The sequence below is a fragment of the Gavialis gangeticus genome, unplaced genomic scaffold, assembly GCF_001723915.1.
Source record: "Gavialis gangeticus isolate Ggan-Ray unplaced genomic scaffold, GavGan_comp1, whole genome shotgun sequence".
In the NCBI taxonomy this organism is placed as follows: Eukaryota; Metazoa; Chordata; order Crocodylia; family Gavialidae; genus Gavialis; species Gavialis gangeticus.
In genome coordinates, this window is record NW_017728997.1 from 45,394,647 (window position 1) to 45,402,891 (window position 8,245).

An 8,245-nucleotide genomic window follows, 5' to 3' on the forward strand; every position below is an offset into this window, starting at 1 on the left:
GGCATTATTGTCAGCTTGCTCCAGCTCAACTGAGATGAAATTTTCATACAGCTGTCGGCATTCACCATCCCAACCAGGGATATAATTTTTCCTATACCCTCTGGGGATACTATTCTTGGCACATCTAAGAATGATGTCAGAGAATGAAGTGTAAGAGGCATTCACATCTGTATTCCACGGGTTTGGCAGTGATTCAGCAACAGACTTTGGATCAGTTTTGATTTTTTTCCCACCTGGCTTTGTGAAAGTTCCACCTAAATGATGGTCTGCTCTTCGTTGGTGCTACAAAGCTTAGGCATACAATTAGTGATAGCCAATGTTATGACCATGGGAACTTCTCCAGCACTCATCTGGTAGACTGACAGCTGTTGTTCAGTTAGCCAAAAACTCCCCATCAAGATTTATGTTCTTATAGCCCCATTCTGTGTGCTGCAAGTTGAAATCACTAGCTACATGGGTGTTGGATTGGTGGCAGTGGGCAGAAAGTAGAGTTCCTGGAGGCTTATAGACATTGATGACTGAAGTGTCACTGATCTTGATAGCAGTCGGAACTCTTGTGGTAGAGGCGATATCTTTTATTAGACCAACTAGATAGTTACAAAACCAATTTTTTTTTATTTGCAAGCTTTCAGGCTCATACACCCTTCTTCAGGCAAAGGAGAATGCACAAATTGTAAAATTTCTCCCAGGTAGAAACAAAACTTCATATCGCACAGGAGAACTGGAGGGCGGTATAAGTTCTCCTGGGTGGGAAAACTGATAGTGAGCCACTCAAAGTTGTTGTCATCTGATAAGAAAGCAACTTGGCATGACTCTATTTCTCTTCTGAGGAAGGTTGAAAGGTTACAGGTCTTGCTGAGGGTGAAGGCAGCCAGACTAACACCTTGTAGTTCTAGTTTGTCAGGTGATTCACAGTGCATTTCTTGCAAGAGGATGGCAGCTGCATTGAATTCAGCAGCAATCTAACAACTGGAGGCTGGGGTCCTCCAAAAAAGACGTTCTGGTAGCCGGCCAGAGTGTATCTATGGCTGCCCATTGCCCCAGTGCTTCAGCACACTGCCTCCCCATAGGGGGCAAAGTGGAGCAATGCAAGCTGTAGTGACTTGGATCCTGTTTGTGTGTGGCGTGGGGAGCTTCTCGGGGGGGTGGGTCCTCCACCTTCCCCCCACATGGCCCACAGCACCTCCACAGCAGCAGCCACCATCAGGGTGGTCAGCATCCTCCTGGTCCAGCCCTTCCCTGCCCTCCATGGTGTGGGGCAGCACAGTGCAGCCTTAGCCACCTGGCATCTGGTGCTACCTGTGCTATGTTGCATGGGCCTCTCCCAGTGTGGGGCCATGAGCCTTCAGGCATGACCAGGCCACTCAGGCTGTCACCCAGGGGCCTGGTGTCACTCACAAGGACTGTGCATCACACTGGGCTGGATCCTGCCTCCATGGAACTAGCCTGGCCCAATGGTGCATGGGGCATGTGGAGGCAGGACCCAGCCTGTGCAATGTGCAGTCCCTACAAGCCGTGCCGGGCCCCCAGGTGACAGCCTGAGTGGCCCGGTTCTGCCTGAGGGGCAGCCCTCCCTGAGTGCCAAAATAACCCCCAGAGCTGAGTTATGTTCTCCTGAAAGCTCACAAAGCCTTGCTGGTAGCTCCCAGGCAACATAGCAGTCCACCAGCCGTCCCCCCCCTCCCCCCCCCCGGCAGCTTTCCCAGTCAAGAGCTCCTTCACTGGCAGCTTGCAGGGTCAGCCTGCATCCCTCTGGTTCAGACCCTGTGTTGATGTGCTTCCCTGCCCCCAGCCCCTGCTGGTCACTTGGAGCATCTTTACCTGTGCTCCCTGGTGAGGGGTGGGGACTTTAATTAGAATGGTTCTTGGGAGCTACTCTAATTAAATCCCTCACAGCACCTTGTGTATTCAGCATCCAATGCTTCAAAATGGTGGTGGGGACACTTTAACTAAAGCTCATTTGACAAGCTTTAGTTAAAGTACCCCTGCTGTCATTTTAAAGTGCAGGGACGCTGAATACATGAGATGTGGAGGCTGTTGGAACATGCTAATTAGCACACTCCAACAGACTTGATTAATTGAGTCTGCTCTGACCTGTGCTAATTAGCACACATTGGAACAGGCATTGGGCACATGTGTAAGGTGCCCCTACTTCCCAAAGCTGCTGCAAGTGATTTCTGATTTGGCTGTTGGGGTAGCCTCAGGGAGGCCTCTTGCTGCTGGGGCCTGCAGGGTTTATTTTGCAATAAGTATAATCAAAAAACACATATGCCCCCATCTGTGGGATGTTTGGAGTCTACCAGTGGGAACAGGTCAATTCTACTTTTCATGTTTCTTAAAAGAGACAAATAATAGTTTGTCAAATAATCAATTATATTATTATTACTGTGGGCTCCTGGAATCATGCATTGGCTTGCTGTAAAATCTTAGGTCTTCATGAGTGATTATAAAGTGGTCCTTGCATATAGTTTGTCTAAAGCTGCCTGGTGTATAAAGCTGGTTTATCACTCATATTCCAAATATAAGAAACTTTATAAACATTTTGAGTATACAGTGAGGCTGACTTCTCTGAAAAAAACAGCAGGACAATAGAATAGTAATTAGCAGAAATCAGTATGTGTGAAAAACAGAAATAGCAGCTCAGTATTTACAAAAATTAGGGGGGAAAAATGCATTTGATAGCAGATGGCTACAAAAAATGCTTTACTTTTGCATTTTTGATGATTAATCCATTCCGTCTTTCTAGAATCAAGAACACATTCCAAGGTTGGCATAACCAACTGACAGCTGTAGTCAATTTTATAAGAAAAATTATCTATAAATAACATTCTACATGTTCTCCCACTCGCCTAGCACAACATTGTAAGCTTAGCACAATGTTTACCAAAACTACTGTTTTCTTATCATTTACCACATAATGGATGTGTCTATACATGCATTTTAATGTGACACAATAAACTCCAGTGCACATTGTGGCAGAGCTTATTGCTCCGAAGCACTATATCTACATATATACACCTTGGACATTGAGTCTACATATACATACATTATATCTATATCCCCCCCACACACACACACACACACTGTCTACATATATACATCACAGCACATTGAGCTGGGTTGGAGCAGCCCTGGCTGGCAGGGGGTGGGGGGTCAGCTTGCCAGCCTGGGGCTGCTTTGACCTGGCTCAATGTGCTGCAGAGGGGCTGGCTGGGGCACAAGTGTACTCCACTGTGGGGCTAGCCAGCAGGCAGCCCTTGCACTGTAGCACTTTCAGGCCCCAGCCAACTGTGTCAGTGTCTACACATGCATTACTGCGAATTAAACAATTCCGGAGCAGGAAAGTACGTGTATTTACAAGTACTACCCTGATGTGGAGTTTTAGTTTCCTATGGCCTAATAGGGTTGCACATGTAGACATTGAGACATTTACTGTGGAGCTAATTAACCTACTTGCAAAAAATGTCTCATGTAAGTGTGCCCATTGCATATTTTATTGTCCTTTTTTCATACGATGTTTTCTCAATTAGCATTTAAAAATCTGTTGGCATGCAAGCTGTCAAAGCTGAAACTACATGTGTAGCTATTCAGGCAAGTGAGTAGAAAGAGTTGCCTTTTCCAGTATTGAGAAAGCATCTGAGTCCAGGTGGATGGGTTCATTGCTTTGTGCTTTAGCACTCCTTTGTCTCTTTTAGATCCATCTTCTAAATGTTTAGTTATCCTTAAATAAGAAAAGTCTGAAGACATGAGATCCTATTCAGAAAGAATGGCATTGACATGGAAAGTGCTTTCAGTCTCAGTTGGAATTTCTGTTAAAGACTTGCTTGTTTGTTAGCTTGCTAGTTTTTCCTCCTAAAAACTGGGAAGTGTTTCATGAAGCTAGGAGAAGTCTGAATAACTATGTTCCAAAGCCCCTTGGGAATCGTTGGAAAAGAAAGAGAGTATTTTGACAAATTCTGGTGCCTAGATGTTTGTGCCCTGCCAGTCACAAATGCTATGTCTTTGGAAGGTTTGATGTCCAAATCAGTGATATCACTTGACTTTTTGTTTTTACCATCATCCTGGAATTGAACTTGCTGAGATTTGATTCTGCGGTGGTGTTGCTGCTTCATAAAAATCAACCGTCTAGGGTCTGGAACCAGCTTCCAAGGGAAGTGGTGCTGGCCCCTACCCTGGGGGTCTTTAAGAGGAGGTTAGATGAACACCTTGCTGGGGTCGTTTGACCCCAGTACTCTTTCCTGCCATGGCAGGGGGTCAGACTAGATGATCTACTCAGGTCCCTTCCAACCCTAGAAACTATGAAACTATGAAACCAAATCCAGGCTGTTCCATTTCGATAGTACTTTTATGTTTTGCTGGACCATTGAATCACAATTTAAAGTTTGCAAGTAACACATTTCTTTGTGATCCATTTCATTAGGTCATTCCAAAAGCATCTGGTAGGTATACCCCAGATCCAAATGACACATTTTAAGTGTTGATTTTTAATTGTGTTCATTTTGCTGGTTCTTATTATTTGTGTTTCTTAGTTGGTATATTTTTTCTGATTTTCCCTTGTAGCTTGAAATATTATTTTATTAGAAAGATAATTGCTTAGCTACAATAACAGGATGAAATGAAAATTTATTAGGGTGTTTATACACATGCTCTGGGAGTGTGGGCGGGAGTGCTTTAGTTAGAGTGGCTCCAAGAGCCGCTCTAATTAAAGCACTCAGAGTGTCTTGTGTATCAGTGTCCCCGCACTTAAAAATGGCAGCAGGGGTGCTTTATCTAATGCTCATCAAACAAGCTTCACATAAAGCACCTCCACTATCATTTTTAAGCACAGGGACACTGATACACAAGATGCTGGAGGCTGATGAAGTGTGGCAATTACCACGCTCCATCAGACTCGCTACGCTTGCTAGCACCATGGCTGAAAGAGACTTTGGGGTCATGATTGACCACAGGATGAACATGAGCCACCAGTGCAATGTCGCAGCTGGCAAAGCAAACAATACTCTGGCTTGCATCCATAGATGCTTCTCAAGTAAGTCTCAGGATGTCATCCTCCCGCTGTACTCAGCCTTGGTGAGGCTGCAGCTGGAGTACTGCATCAAATTCTGGGTTCCACAATTCAAGAAGGATGTCAAGAAGTTTGAGAGAGTCCAAAGGAGAGCCATGCATGTGATCAGAGGGCAAGAGAATAAGCCTTATGAAGAGAGGCTGAGAGCTATGGGACTGTTCAGCCTGGAAAAGCGCAGGCTCAGGGGGGACCTGGTGGCTGCTTATAAGTATAAGGGGTGTGCATCAGGATCTGGGAGAAGGTCTTTGTTTTTCCTTGGAGCACTCTGGTGAACAGACAAACAGTCATAAACTCCTCCAAGACTGTTTTAGGCTGGACGTAAGGAAAAATTTCTTTACTGTCCAAGCCCCCAAGTCCTGGAATAGACTCCATCCAGCAGTGGTGCAGGCACCTACTCTAGACTCATTCAAGAAGTGCTTGGATGCTTATCTTGCTGGGATCCTTTGACCCCAGCTGACTTCCTGCACCTGGGGCAGGGAGCTGGACTTGATGATCTTCGAGGTCTTTTCCAGCGCTAACGTCTATGAAACTGAGTCTGCTCCAACTGGCTGTAATTACAGCATGTTGGAGAAACATCAAGTCCAAGGAGGGAGTTTAGGGAGATGCTATGGAAAACTTAATGTTTACATTTTGCAACTGATATTGTTGTTTAATATGTAATAAAAGTATAAACTGAGGTATAAAAATTTTTTTGTTCCCACACATGCCTCTTGCAGCGTCTCAAAGGGCTTTTAGATGCTGCAAGAGGCACATGCGGGCTCTTCTGGATGCACACGTAGATGCTGATGCAGTTGGCTGGGGCCTGAAGGTACTTCAGTGCAGGGGCTGCCTGCTGGCTAGCCCCACACTGAAGCACCCTTGTGCCTCAGTCAGCCCCTCTGCAGCACATTGAGCCAGCTAGGGCTGCTCCGACTTGGCTCTGTGGCAGCTCAGCAAGGGGTGTTCCTGCACTGAGCCATGTACCTCACTGCGCCCAACTATCTATCAGGCTCTGAGTACCCCCTGGGATACACAGGCCTTGTAGACCTTGAGGGTACTCAACCCACTGTAAAAACTTGGGGTGCTTCCCTTGGCCTGGAGCACAGATAGTAGCCTCCCTTATTCTGCTGGACCAAGGGGACATGAAGGCATGCCTCTTATCCCTCTCCCAATGAATCCACCATGCTAGGTACTGTGGAGAACTTTATTGGTTTACAGAGAAGAGGCTTGGGGTAGGATTCAGGATAGGGAGGAATCAGAGAATAACTTTAGATTCATAGATATCAGGGTCAGAAGGGACCTCAGTAGGTCATCAAGTCTGACCTCCTGCCCTGGGCAGGAAAGAGCACTGGGGTCAGATAACCCCAGCTAAGTGCTTGTCCAGTCTTCTCTTGAAAACCCCTAAGGTAGGGGAGAGCACCACCTCCCTTGGAAGCCCATTCCAAATTCTGGCAACCCTTACTGTGAAGAAGTTCTTTTTAATGTCCAACTTAAGTCTGCTCTCTGTCAATTTATGGCCATTGTTCCTAGTTACTCCAAGGGATGCCCTAGTAAATATAGCATCTCCTATTCCCTGCTGCCCTCCCCTGATGAATTTATAGGCAGCCACAAGATCACCTCTCAGCCTTCTCTTGTGAAGGCTGAAGAGATCTAGGTCCCTCAGTCTCTCCTCGTAGGGCCTTGCCTACAGGTCTCTGACCAAATGAGTGGCACTCATCTGAACCCTCTCAAGATTGTCCATATCCCTTTTGAAGTGTGGCACCCAAAACTGGATGAAGTACTCTAACTGTGGCATGAACAGTGCCGCATAGAGGGGAAGCATCACCTCCCTGGATGTTAGAGCAAGCTGTGGCTAGATAGCTATTGATTATGCACCTGCTATACTGCCAGCTATATATATAAATAGGTTTCAAGTAGCTTACTCACAAGTATCATCCAGAGGCTGGTTGAGTTTTCCTCTGGAGGCAGCCAGTTCTATGTGTTTACAGTTTCAAGAGAGAGAGGGAGAGATCCCCCTCTCTCTGTCTGGTCAGTTCTCCCATGCTGTCCAAAATGGCTCTCTAAGATGGCTCTCTACCTCCTTCCTCATGGGGACCCCTTTTATCCCCTCTCATGACCTCATCTCTAAGGTCCCACCAGAAGCAGCCCCATTGGCTGAAGCCTGGTGCTTTCAAATGACCTCACCTTTCAGGTCCAATCAGTTTAAAAGCAACACTGGTCAAATATAGGAGTCAAGCCCCTGCCACAGGCCATGAGGTCAGTGCTAACACAATAGGGAGGTGGAGTTCTCCCCCTTCATTATCTGTAGGGCCTCCTGTCCACAGGAGCAGGTTCCCCCTCCCTCAGGAACATCTCCAGCCCAGGTTACAACTCAGGATTACATGAAACAGATGGGGAGAGGGCTGCCTGCCCACCACAGTGACCACAGCAACCAAATGGACAGGCAGCTGATGAAACAATGGCAAGGAAAAACCTGATAGCAGAGTTTGACAAGAGACTAAGATGGCATTCTGCTACAGGCTCAACAAGCAAAATGAACATTCATAATTGTATTTGAGCCGACTTGCCCAAAGCCCCTCTATATTCTTCAGCTTTTAGCCATTATAAAAATAAGTGGCTTCAGTAACCATTTACAGATCTGAGACTGGATTCTTTGTATATTCTGGGGTCCTTATTATGTTCATGTTTCAGAACAACAGTTTCACTCTCAAGACCATCAGCAGACAGGAAAAGCCACCCTAGAAGTCTCAAGAATGGCATTCCACAAAGCTCAGTACTTTCTCCATTACTTTTCAACATGTATGTTGTCAACCTGCCTGACACCCAGTCCAAGAAGTATGGTTATGCTGATGACCAAGGATCTGGGTTTTCCGTTTCCCATGGGAAAATGGAGAAAACCACGGATTTCCCTTTTAGCAGAGAAACCAGCAGATTCCTCATTTTTGCAAAGAGCTCTTGCAGGCTGGCAGAATTCCAGCCTGCAAGAGATGATTGCAAAAAGGGTGGAAACCCCCCAGCTGCACAACTAAACTAAAATCAACAACTTGACTAAAATCTAACTTTATTAGTACATTAAATGCATTAATAGTTTCTACATTGAGAGAGGGAGAAGAACATTTAGCCCAATGGTCTCACACAATTGGCGTATGGTATGACACCCATACAGTCCAATGTGTCGCCAGCTGGTTAGAGAGTCGCACC

The 8,245-nt window shown here is 46.0% G+C and overlaps 1 long non-coding RNA gene across 1 annotated transcript in view; it reads right to left on the reverse strand.

The window, feature by feature from the left end:
• Nucleotides 1–7,959: 7,959 nt before the first annotated feature.
• LOC109288905 overlaps nucleotides 7,960–8,245 on the reverse strand; it is a 24,395-nt gene continuing 24,109 nt past the window's right edge. Inside the window, exon 3 of the long non-coding RNA XR_002095253.1 lies at nucleotides 7,960–8,061. This is a non-coding gene — a long non-coding RNA (uncharacterized LOC109288905). The remainder of the gene's footprint in view (nucleotides 8,062–8,245) is intronic.